Source organism: Pistacia vera, unplaced genomic scaffold (assembly GCF_008641045.1).
Source record: "Pistacia vera cultivar Batoury unplaced genomic scaffold, PisVer_v2 Contig524, whole genome shotgun sequence".
Lineage (NCBI taxonomy): Eukaryota > Viridiplantae > Streptophyta > Magnoliopsida > Sapindales > Anacardiaceae > Pistacia > Pistacia vera.
Window position 1 is genome coordinate 34,421 of NW_022196362.1, and position 11,927 is coordinate 46,347.

The following is an 11,927-nucleotide window of genomic DNA, read 5'->3' on the forward strand; positions in this document are numbered from 1 at the left end:
ACTTTAAGTCAAGTCAGCCAAAAACAACATGGGTTTAACTTAGAAACTCAGAGAAAGCTCCGTTTGACAACTGCACAAGCTTAAATGGCAGACAATAATGACTAATGTCCATCTTCTGTCGGTATTATCATGATTCCTAAACTTATAACCCCTTTAAAGCCAAAATTAACTGATGGGACCAATCATGCAGGCACTCATATTGGATGGTGGACTGCAAAAATACAAGAAAGAAAACATAGTTGCAGAGCAAACCTCAGTTTTCAAAGGTAGCATTCTTGATCCCTCTAGGGCACCAAGCCAAAAAATAAAGTGCTCAAGCTTGCCAAGGTAATATCTATCCGTACCGGCTTGGTTGAGTTATGAGCCCAAAGTATCTCTCAACTTTTCGCTGGAGACAGCTTATATGGTTTAGAAGCTACTCAAGCACAACAACTAAAGTAACTAAAATTTACATGTCTCTAATTTCTAACCATTCAAAATTCAAAAGTTAACTGATACAAAGAACCATATCTGCCTGAAAGCAACAATAGGGAGATATATTTACATGTTACCTATATTTAAGTTTAAAATGTCAATACCAATCCACCGTTTCAACCAGTCTTGTTTCAGTAATGATGAAAAAGGAAGCCACTAGATTATTTCTCAATAATTCTTCATTAGTGTCCCATATCCTTTTGATTAAGGTTAGTTACTAACCTATTGTAATATAACATTTCCTAAAACCACTTTATCTGAACAATTTATATCCAGCACTTCAACATGAACCATTTGTGGCCAGTACAAACATCTCCCTTCCATAAGAGCTCTCTCACATGTAACCCCTATAGGAAATTTCACAAGCTTCCCTCTTTCTTTGAATAGAATTTCTCGAGCTGTTTAACAATTCATTCTCTGATTCTTCCTCTAAGACAATCATTTCCAACAACTGATTCAAATCCAGCTTACAGTTACAAAGAACTCAAATTCTTTGGACACTCTTTCGTCCTCAACCTCTAACAGTTCCCCCAAAACATGTTAGTCAATGTGAGTAGCTAGTGTGTGTGTGTGTGTGTTTTTTTTTCCTTTATATTTTTATTTTATTTTTTAAGGAGAACACAAACGCCTCTTCACATCTGTTATGCATTTCCGAACACCAACACACAAATGTGATTGAAATTGCATGCATTAATGACTTGAACTTCATCAAATCCCATACACAGCACTAATTTCAATGAAAATCAATTGGATTTACAGAAATACAACAACTAGAAACCCTAGGACACAAATCTACTAAGTTGATGTCAGTCATAGAGAAACCTAGAAATTCCAAATCATGTTAGTTAATATCAGTCCAAAAGAAACAGCTTCTTGTCCTACACTGCGAAACTTCAAATAACTATTACTTTAAACCAACCCTCCACCGAAAAGCAAAACATCAAAAAAAAACAAAAATGGACAATCAAAATAAAATTTGAAACAACAAAAAATGCACAAAAATCCAAAACAAAAGGCACGCAAAACGATCGCTATAAAAAAAACATACCCTAGCTTTGGCCATCAAGATTAGTTTGGCCAGCGCTCCCTCCACTCCCATAAGAGCCGTCGTCTCCAGTACCCGCTGTCTGCCACACGGACTGCCAAGCCTGACTGGCGGCTGACACTAAACTCCAGTAGGATCAACAGCGGGCCGACCAATCATCATCCCTCCAGGCCCAGCAGCACCCGTGGGCTGGCCCATGGGCGGATAATAATATGGCACTCCACTGGCGGGCCCCCCCATCCCTCCAATCCGGCAGCCTCATCCTTAATCTCATCTCTAGGCACGATATCGACCAAGAAATCAAAAATATCAGTCCTAGTAATGGCGGCAGCGATGTCTTTTTTCTGTAAAGTCCTTCGTTTGTTTTCTTCAGCGTGAAGCCAGGAGCGAATAGTGAGCTCCAAAATGAAAAGCTCGCAAGCCTTGGCAAACAAAATAGGGGCTTCAGCGGAGATCATGCGAACGTCCTCATCGGCTTTCATGATTTTCTTGATGCGAGCAAGAGGGAGCTGGTGGTTCTTGAAATCGTTGACTTGTTCGATTTCTTGACGCTGGTAAGACCAAAACATTTGGAGCTGCTGTATGCTGCGTTGAAGGAGATGGTGAAAAGGCGCCCAGCAGCAGCAGCCAGAGGAAGGAGGTTGGGGTTGTGGGTATGAGGAGATTGACCTTGCTGGGTATTCTCCATTGGATTTTGATTATGATTAAGATTTTTGATGATGATGAATGTGATCGTGGATTGGTGATGTTTGTTTGATGATTTAAATGTGGACAGATGTGAGTTTGTTGATCGGATGTGGGAGATGTGTTTGCAGGAGGTAGAGATGAAGGAAGGAATGGACGGTTGGGATTTTGTTTGGGAGAAGGATGGGATAAGGTACAAGCGGAGGAGAGTTGTTATTTTGTATTTAACTATAAGATTTTTAGATTCTCTTCTCGACGTTTCTCTGTTCAGTTTGTCTTTAATCTATTTATTGTCTTTTTCAAGTTTAGTTGTTAGTTTTTTTATGTTTTTTTTTTTTTTCTAAATGGTATAGCTTATCTTAATATATTACAAAATACATTATTAGATATTATCGATTGAGTATACTTTAGTCATAATTGGTATTTTTGCTATAGATGTTATAATTATATAATTTTATTATTAGTTGACTTTATATGTTTATTTCTATCATTTATATTTTTATGTTTTTTTTATGTTTTGTTTTTCTTTTATATTATTTATATTAAAATCTTTGTTAGTATATGGTTTTTCATTGAAGCTAACAAGGACATAATTCAAATAAAATTTTAAGGAAACCTCTTTTTTTAAACAATATTTGACCAGGGAACCACTCCTTAAAGTTTTGATTTCTTAAATAAATTTATTTAAACTAATATCCTCACCTTCAAACATACTACTACAAATGCATGTACCACATTTCACAGGTTGAATTATGCTTTACCTACTTATTTTTAGAATTGTTGCCCACTTCCTTCTTCACTTATAAAACCTCCTTAATTCAATCTAATCAAATATATACTTGTTTTTTATCCACATTGTAACTCAAGTCTTAAAACAATTTTCCACTAATAAAATATACAATTTTTATATATAAAGTATAGGTTAATAATAACGACGGAATATGTTCCTCTCTCACAAGGTTTTCAATTCCCTCAATATATTTTCTTCTCAATGATCATTATAAATTCCCAATTTTTTATGCTACGACCAATGATATTCTTTCATAAGTGACCAAATCTACAGTCAATATTTAGCAATATTGCAGCAATCCAGCAGTGCTTAAAAATTTATTCTCTTTACCACATTAAAGAGAAATACACTCAGCAGCAAGGCTGATATTAGATGGAACTACATCCAAAGTTTCCATGAGGTCGAGAACAAGGATTGCAAAAGTAATCTGTGATCAAATTTTGAATATAAATTGCAGAACAGGGCACATCAACTCACAGCTAAGAAGATTTTACTTTAAGAGGGTGTCTAAAAACCATAAAAAAATAATAACTACTCTTTCAATAGGACTTTTCTTATATGCCATGGAGATTAAATTACCTTAACCAACAAGTCTAATTACCCTCAACCCTGTCTTTGCAAAAAAGAACTGCTAAGATTAGCATTGTGTTGATTTCATAAGTATCTCTTCTTCGGTTAGCCCATTACTCAAAAACGCTGAATTGGTAATAGATCAATACCTGAATCTTCCTGATTTTGCTATCGTCTCCGTTTGACCCACAACATCTTTTTTTCTTCCCGTTTCCTTCCTTCTGTATCAACTTTTTTATGCACATCTTCTGCAATGATTTTTTCCTTGGTTTGCCATTCTTCACCAGCTCTTCTTCCTCGATATTTTTCACACACTCGACGGATATTTCTTCCTTACCTTTGCCTGTAGATTCCTCTCTTCCAGGTGAGCTTCAGTTAACACTTGGAGAAGTTCCAAAGGTGTGGATGCAGGATCAAGTTCCAAGCAACCCTTAGGAGCATTATGGCCTTCATGACCTGGAGCAAGTAAGAAGGAACTTGGTGAGAGAATCGAAACATCTCTCTCTTGGAATTCTCTAGTTTTACTTTGCTCCAGAGGCTGGCGAACACTGTCTTCAACCAGGAACTTTAATGAGGGGCATAACAGTGATACCCGTCTTCTCATTGTAATCTTCTAGCACTTCCACCATGTCATATTTGTGATGACTTCGTCTGGAGTGTTGCTCATTCACAATTAGTGGACCAGTTCCTGTACACTGCCCAGACATCTCCCTTCCGAGGATATATTTGAATGGCCCCTCTTGTGCCTTTTGCCCATCTAACCTTATGTGAGAAGAATTAAGAGAGTTATTGACTTCATACTTGCCTCTCCAAAACTCCCACTAGCTTGGGAAAGCCCGAAGCAACCCAATTTAATGGGGCCAGCTCGTTGTTGCTTTTGGAATTAAGCCAACTGATTCGCACTTTGAAGGGTTTCAACGATATCACGCTCGTTGAATCATAGCATAATAACGAGGCATCCCATCATCATCATCATAACAGCCCAAACTTGTTTTCACCAAATGATTTTTCTGTACGATCCTGGTCAAAATCATGAAAATCTGGATCCAGAACACTCATGGTGTTGGATCCATGTCCTTTTTACAGGCTCAATATCAGACTTACAAGAGACGATCTTTTCAGCTGAACACCGGTCTTGGTATCCAAGAGCTCCGAACATGCTTTTGCATCAGTTTCCAGACCATTCACATTATCTTTTTGCCTTTCTTTCTTCTCTTTGATCTCCTTACCAATACTCCTTATTCATGTGATGTCTTTAACATCGACTCCTGCTCCATTCGTCAAGCTTTCTGCAAATCTCTTTCTTAGCTTTACCCACCATACTCAAATACTAGCTGTGACAACTCTCGACTACTATTAGATTTTTGGATCCAGCAATTTTCATCTTTACTGTTTTGAAAGATAAGGGTTTAAATATTTTAAAAAGAATCTGCACAGTCGCTTATATTGTCTGCTGTATCGTTTAAGCGATCATGGTTATTTATATTGGATCGCTTAAGCGATAACTTGATCGCTTAAGCGATCGAGTATAAATAACCATGATCGCTTAAACGATCTTATGCCATTTACTGATCGCTTAAGCGATCTGCTCCTATACACTAGACTTTTACCAGATCGCTTAAGCGATCTATCTACTGCATTACCAGACCTACTAGATCGCTTAAGCGATACACCAGATCGCTTAAGTGATCCATCGTACCCAGAACACATTTTCAGTCAAGAGCATGGTATATGTGGAGTTTACATCTTCCAAAATTTAATTGCTTTTGAAGTATGGCCTGTTGCTCTTCGAAAATCTTGAACAACATATTAAGAGAACACCATCTAGAGGTAGCTCCTCACAAATTGCGGCCAAAACCTGCCAAGATAAAGCACAATGAATGATAATTTATAACAACACAAAAGTATAAACTGATAAAATACAGACAACAAAGTTTTTTTATTTTTTTATTTTTGATGAGCCATAGATCACTTGAAATGTGCACCTCATTGGAAGTTAGGCTTTACGGATTACTGCTAGATCCCACAATCTTATTTCCAACCTCTTGATTGAAAACCAAGGATCATACCATCCAATTCACTACTTGAGTTTATCTCGTTTCTAGATAAAAATATAGTATATATCTATTTTGAGCACTATCGATAACGCGGCATTATTGGCTCAATTCAACACCTCAAAACCTTTCTAAATGTTTCAATACTATATGATAGAAATATTGACAACTCTTGAGCCTTGTCTACAATACAGGCAAACCACTGAAAATTCTCTTAAATCATTGGAAAGGAAAGATGAATATTGAAGATAGACTTAAATATAGTGTAACTGTAGACCTGTCCAAAAATTCAAAAAGAGGCCAATTCCTTCTCTCCCTAACCAAAAATTTGAATAATTAACTACAGACCTGTCCAAAAACAAATCAAATTTATAAAGAAGAAATACATGACTTAGAAATATATGACTTCCAAATCCTGCGAACCAAACATAAACCGACTTACTACTGCACTGAAATATGAAAAACAAAGAACAACAAGAAGTCTTTCATAGTTACTTTCACTCGGGAAATACTTTTCGCAAAACCCTACACACATACATACCACCTACGACAACCAAGAACAACAACAAATCTTTCATAGTTAACAAGTGCACATAAGATCAATGGGCTGAGTGTCATCAGCCATTGCTTTGTGTTTTGAGTTTTAGAACTCTCTATGCATTAAATTAAGTACTTAACATTAGAGTTTCAAAATAAGGGAACCGTAACACACCAGACTTTCAAAATTGGATTATTTGTGAATTTAAAAATGAGATCTAATGCAAGTTGGTGAATATAGAAACCCATATTAGTATTGCTGAGTGAAAAGCTACTAGATCCATCAAATAGTACATGATTTGCAATACTGTTGAAAATATTAAGAAGTAACCAGTTCCACTATAGTCGTGTCTTCAAGCAATACAAAATGGACATGATTGTAGGAAAATACCGTTTGTATATATATTCAAAGTACTCAAAATAGTCCTCAGGATTCATTGTCCCCCACTGTAGAGGAAGGCTAGTTAATATATTTTAACTAAATATCAAAGAAGAATCCGTCATCTCAAATACCAGAGCAGTGCCAAAATAAGCAGTGCGAGTTGGATAGACACAGTCGTACAATATTCAATCGTCCTCCACCTATGCCACTTCTCGACGATTCTCTCCCTCACACGTCATCTATCGTCTCTGTTTACATGTCGTTGCCGTTCAATGAAGCTCACTCCATCATGGTGGCTGGTTTTAACTCGTCCCCCCCTTTCGCTAGTTTTTGTTTTGCTGGTCGTTGTCGATGGTTGCCATTCAATTGCTTAAGCTTTTTCACATACAAAGAACAAAGCCGCAACTTTTTGTTTACTCTTTTTTTTTTTTTCTATTATTATTCAATGTCAACTATTGAAGACACGTGTCAAACATCCAATGAATCTTCCAATAGAAGCTTCGCTCCATACCCCGAGAAAGATAATTAAAATTTATAACTTTACAACTCTACATAAGGTTACTATGTTACCCTTCAGCAGACGAAAATCACTGATAAAGAATGACGAAAGGTACCCGTTTGTTGTTTCCAAACTATTTGAGTACCACATTGTCTTTATAGCAAACCTTGGGTAGGTGTATGTCATTCGGCCATCTTCTTTATATAATTGAGTTGGTACAATCATATAAATGTAAGCTAAAAAAAGGTGGTAAATAAAGGAGATAATATTTCGTATTCAAGCTCTTTACCTTAAAGGCCCAGCCAAGTAAAAAGAAAAATAAAAAATAAAATGGAACAATTATTTTTATATATTGAGAAATAATGGAACGCTAACTATGCGACACCAACTAGGATTTGAGTCCGAATAAATATAAACAATCCAGAATAATTTAGAAAAACGAATGGTTCACAAATCCAGAACTGCACATTAGATATAGATTAGGCAAGTCATGACAGCAATAGTTTCGCTGCACTAAATCAAGTTAAAAGTTTTCACAAGTTTTTAATGAAGTCATCACATGTGAAAGTAGTCTCCATAAACAATACAGGCAAGTTCATATATAATCATTTCGTAAGCAAAATTCCTAAGGCACTGGCTGAGCTTCAGTGCCTTCTACCACACCAGAGAGTACCTTATCATCAGCACACCAGTTGCTTAGCTGCAGAAAACAGGAAGAATAATTTGAGATTGATCGGTTACAAACCTTGATAAACAGCAAATGACATGAACGAGAACTATTAGAGCACTTTTACTTTCACAAATGTTTGGTGCAATTTGGTCAAAAGAGAATTTACTTTTTTTCCTAATACCTGAGTTCGAAACAATTAAGAACCTTATGGGATATAATATACTGATTCATCCCATCTTTCCGCAACCAATTCAAAAATTCCCAAGGAACCATGGTAATTACCTAAAGACATCCCTTGCCAAACTTGAAATCTCATTCAATAGGCAATTTAAAAAGTCAACATGTATGGACCACTGTGTACCGCCACAAACAAGACCAAGATACCCATTGTATGATAGAAAAGAACTCATGCTTCAATGATAAAAGGAACAGGAAATGCATTTATTTGTCTTGGAGTTTGAATAAACTAAGAAAACTATCCATAATTTTTTTAAAAACACAGCAAATATGTGATATATCATCATAACAAATAAAGCTATGCACAACATAATGCCAAAGGCTATAAGCATAAACAAATTTGAATACTTTTCCACCTTAAATTTCTTGTAAGTGCGCCATATGGTGCACCTTGATGATGGCCTTTTGCTTAGTAGTATGCCAATATTCAGCTTACAAATTCAAGATCAAACTACATAAATATAGCTTCAAATCAAATTGGAAGGATGTTCATTGTGATTAAGAAAGCTAGCATACATTCTAGCATTATAACAGATATTCACAATTTGTAATACCAAAAAAGATTGAAATTCACATTTCAAATTGTATAAAAGATTGAAATTCACATTTCAAATTGTATTTTCTCCCCCTTTTTTTTTTTTATTTTGGAAATCTCTTGACCTTTCCTACATGTTCGGTGAGCTCTCATTGTATTATTACAAAAGATCTTAAAGTTTATTAATTGCAAACAGGAGGTCAGACAATCTCAAGAAGGAAAATATCATTCCACAGAAAATTCTATAATAAACCAGCTAAACTGCCTCATTTATAGGGCAGAGAGAAGAGCCAAATAACACTTAACCACTTGGGGCTTGTCTTGGTCATATTAAACCGGAGCTGAACTCAACTTTAAGTCAAAGTCAAGCCAAAAACAACATGGGTTTAACTAAGAAACTCAGAGAAAGCTCCGTTTGACAACTGCACAAGCTTAAATGGCAGACAATAATGACTAATGTCCATCTTCTGTCGGTTTATTATCATGAATTCCTAAACTTATAACCCCTTTAAAGCCAAAAATTAACTGATGGGACCAATCATGCGGACCTGTCACTGGCAGAAAGATATTGGATGGTGGACTGCCAAACAACAGAGGATAGGACAAAAATCAAGAAAGAAAACATAGTTGCAGAGCAAACTCAGTTTTCAAGAAGGTAGCATTCTTGATCCTCTCTAGGGCACCAAGCCAAAAAATAAAGTGCTCAAGCTTGCCAAGGTAATATCATATCCATAATCCGGCTTGGTTGAGTTATGAAGCCCAAAGTATCTCTCAACTTTTGCAGGAGACAGCTTAATATGGTTTAGAAGCTACTCAAGCACAACAACTAAAGTAACTAAAATTTACATGTCTCTAATTTCTAACCATTCAAAATTCAAAAGTTAACTGATACAAAGAACCATATCTGCCATAGAAAATGCAACAAGTAGTGGAGATATATTTACATGTTACCTATATTTAAGTTTAAAATGTCAATTACCAATCCACCGTTTCAACCAGTCTTGTTTCAGTAAATGATGAAAAAGGAAGCTCACTAGATTATTTCTCAAATAATTCTTCATTAGTGTCCCATATCCTTTTGATTAAGGTTAGTTACTAACCTATTGTAATAATAACATTTCCTAAAACCACTTTATCTGAACAATTTATATCCAGGTGTACGCTTAAACGATCTTATGCCATTTACTGATCGCTTAAGCGATCTGCTCCTATACACTAGACTTTTACCAGATCGCTTAAGCGATCTATCTACTGCATTACCAGACCTACTAGATCGCTTAAGCGATACACCAGATCGCTTAAGTGATCCATCGTACCCAGAACACATTTTCAGTCAAGAGCATGGTATATGTGGAGTTTACATCTTCCAAAATTTAATTGCTTTTGAAGTATGGCCTGTTGCTCTTCGAAAATCTTGAACAACATATTAAGAGAACACCATCTAGAGGTAGCTCCTCACAAATTGCGGCCAAAACCTGCCAAGATAAAGCACAATGAATGATAATTTATAACAACACAAAAGTATAAACTGATAAAATACAGACAACAAAGTTTTTTTATTTTTTTATTTTTGATGAGCCATAGATCACTTGAAATGTGCACCTCATTGGAAGTTAGGCTTTACGGATTACTGCTAGATCCCACAATCTTATTTCCAACCTCTTGATTGAAAACCAAGGATCATACCATCCAATTCACTACTTGAGTTTATCTCGTTTCTAGATAAAAATATAGTATATATCTATTTTGAGCACTATCGATAACGCGGCATTATTGGCTCAATTCAACACCTCAAAACCTTTCTAAATGTTTCAATACTATATGATAGAAATATTGACAACTCTTGAGCCTTGTCTACAATACAGGCAAACCACTGAAAATTCTCTTAAATCATTGGAAAGGAAAGATGAATATTGAAGATAGACTTAAATATAGTGTAACTGTAGACCTGTCCAAAAATTCAAAAAGAGGCCAATTCCTTCTCTCCCTAACCAAAAATTTGAATAATTAACTACAGACCTGTCCAAAAACAAATCAAATTTATAAAGAAGAAATACATGACTTAGAAATATATGACTTCCAAATCCTGCGAACCAAACATAAACCGACTTACTACTGCACTGAAATATGAAAAACAAAGAACAACAAGAAGTCTTTCATAGTTACTTTCACTCGGGAAATACTTTTCGCAAAACCCTACACACATACATACCACCTACGACAACCAAGAACAACAACAAATCTTTCATAGTTAACAAGTGCACATAAGATCAATGGGCTGAGTGTCATCAGCCATTGCTTTGTGTTTTGAGTTTTAGAACTCTCTATGCATTAAATTAAGTACTTAACATTAGAGTTTCAAAATAAGGGAACCGTAACACACCAGACTTTCAAAATTGGATTATTTGTGAATTTAAAAATGAGATCTAATGCAAGTTGGTGAATATAGAAACCCATATTAGTATTGCTGAGTGAAAAGCTACTAGATCCATCAAATAGTACATGATTTGCAATACTGTTGAAAATATTAAGAAGTAACCAGTTCCACTATAGTCGTGTCTTCAAGCAATACAAAATGGACATGATTGTAGGAAAATACCGTTTGTATATATATTCAAAGTACTCAAAATAGTCCTCAGGATTCATTGTCCCCCACTGTAGAGGAAGGCTAGTTAATATATTTTAACTAAATATCAAAGAAGAATCCGTCATCTCAAATACCAGAGCAGTGCCAAAATAAGCAGTGCGAGTTGGATAGACACAGTCGTACAATATTCAATCGTCCTCCACCTATGCCACTTCTCGACGATTCTCTCCCTCACACGTCATCTATCGTCTCTGTTTACATGTCGTTGCCGTTCAATGAAGCTCACTCCATCATGGTGGCTGGTTTTAACTCGTCCCCCCCTTTCGCTAGTTTTTGTTTTGCTGGTCGTTGTCGATGGTTGCCATTCAATTGCTTAAGCTTTTTCACATACAAAGAACAAAGCCGCAACTTTTTGTTTACTCTTTTTTTTTTTTTCTATTATTATTCAATGTCAACTATTGAAGACACGTGTCAAACATCCAATGAATCTTCCAATAGAAGCTTCGCTCCATACCCCGAGAAAGATAATTAAAATTTATAACTTTACAACTCTACATAAGGTTACTATGTTACCCTTCAGCAGACGAAAATCACTGATAAAGAATGACGAAAGGTACCCGTTTGTTGTTTCCAAACTATTTGAGTACCACATTGTCTTTATAGCAAACCTTGGGTAGGTGTATGTCATTCGGCCATCTTCTTTATATAATTGAGTTGGTACAATCATATAAATGTAAGCTAAAAAAAGGTGGTAAATAAAGGAGATAATATTTCGTATTCAAGCTCTTTACCTTAAAGGCCCAGCCAAGTAAAAAGAAAAATAAAAAATAAAATGGAACAATTATTTTTATATATTGAGAAAT

The 11,927-nt window shown here is 35.7% G+C and overlaps 1 long non-coding RNA gene and 1 pseudogene across 1 annotated transcript; both read right to left on the reverse strand.

The window, feature by feature from the left end:
• Positions 1 to 1,523: 1,523 nt before the first annotated feature.
• On the reverse strand, positions 1,524 to 4,270 carry LOC116106827 (annotated as a pseudogene).
• A 3,177-nt stretch (positions 4,271 to 7,447) lies between these two features.
• Positions 7,448 to 9,019, reverse strand: LOC116106912. Its single transcript, XR_004124366.1, has 2 exons — positions 8,299 to 9,019; positions 7,448 to 7,735 (listed from the first exon to the last, which is right to left on the reverse strand). It is a non-coding gene; the product is annotated as an uncharacterized LOC116106912 (long non-coding RNA).
• Between the last annotated feature and the right edge of the window lie 2,908 nt (positions 9,020 to 11,927).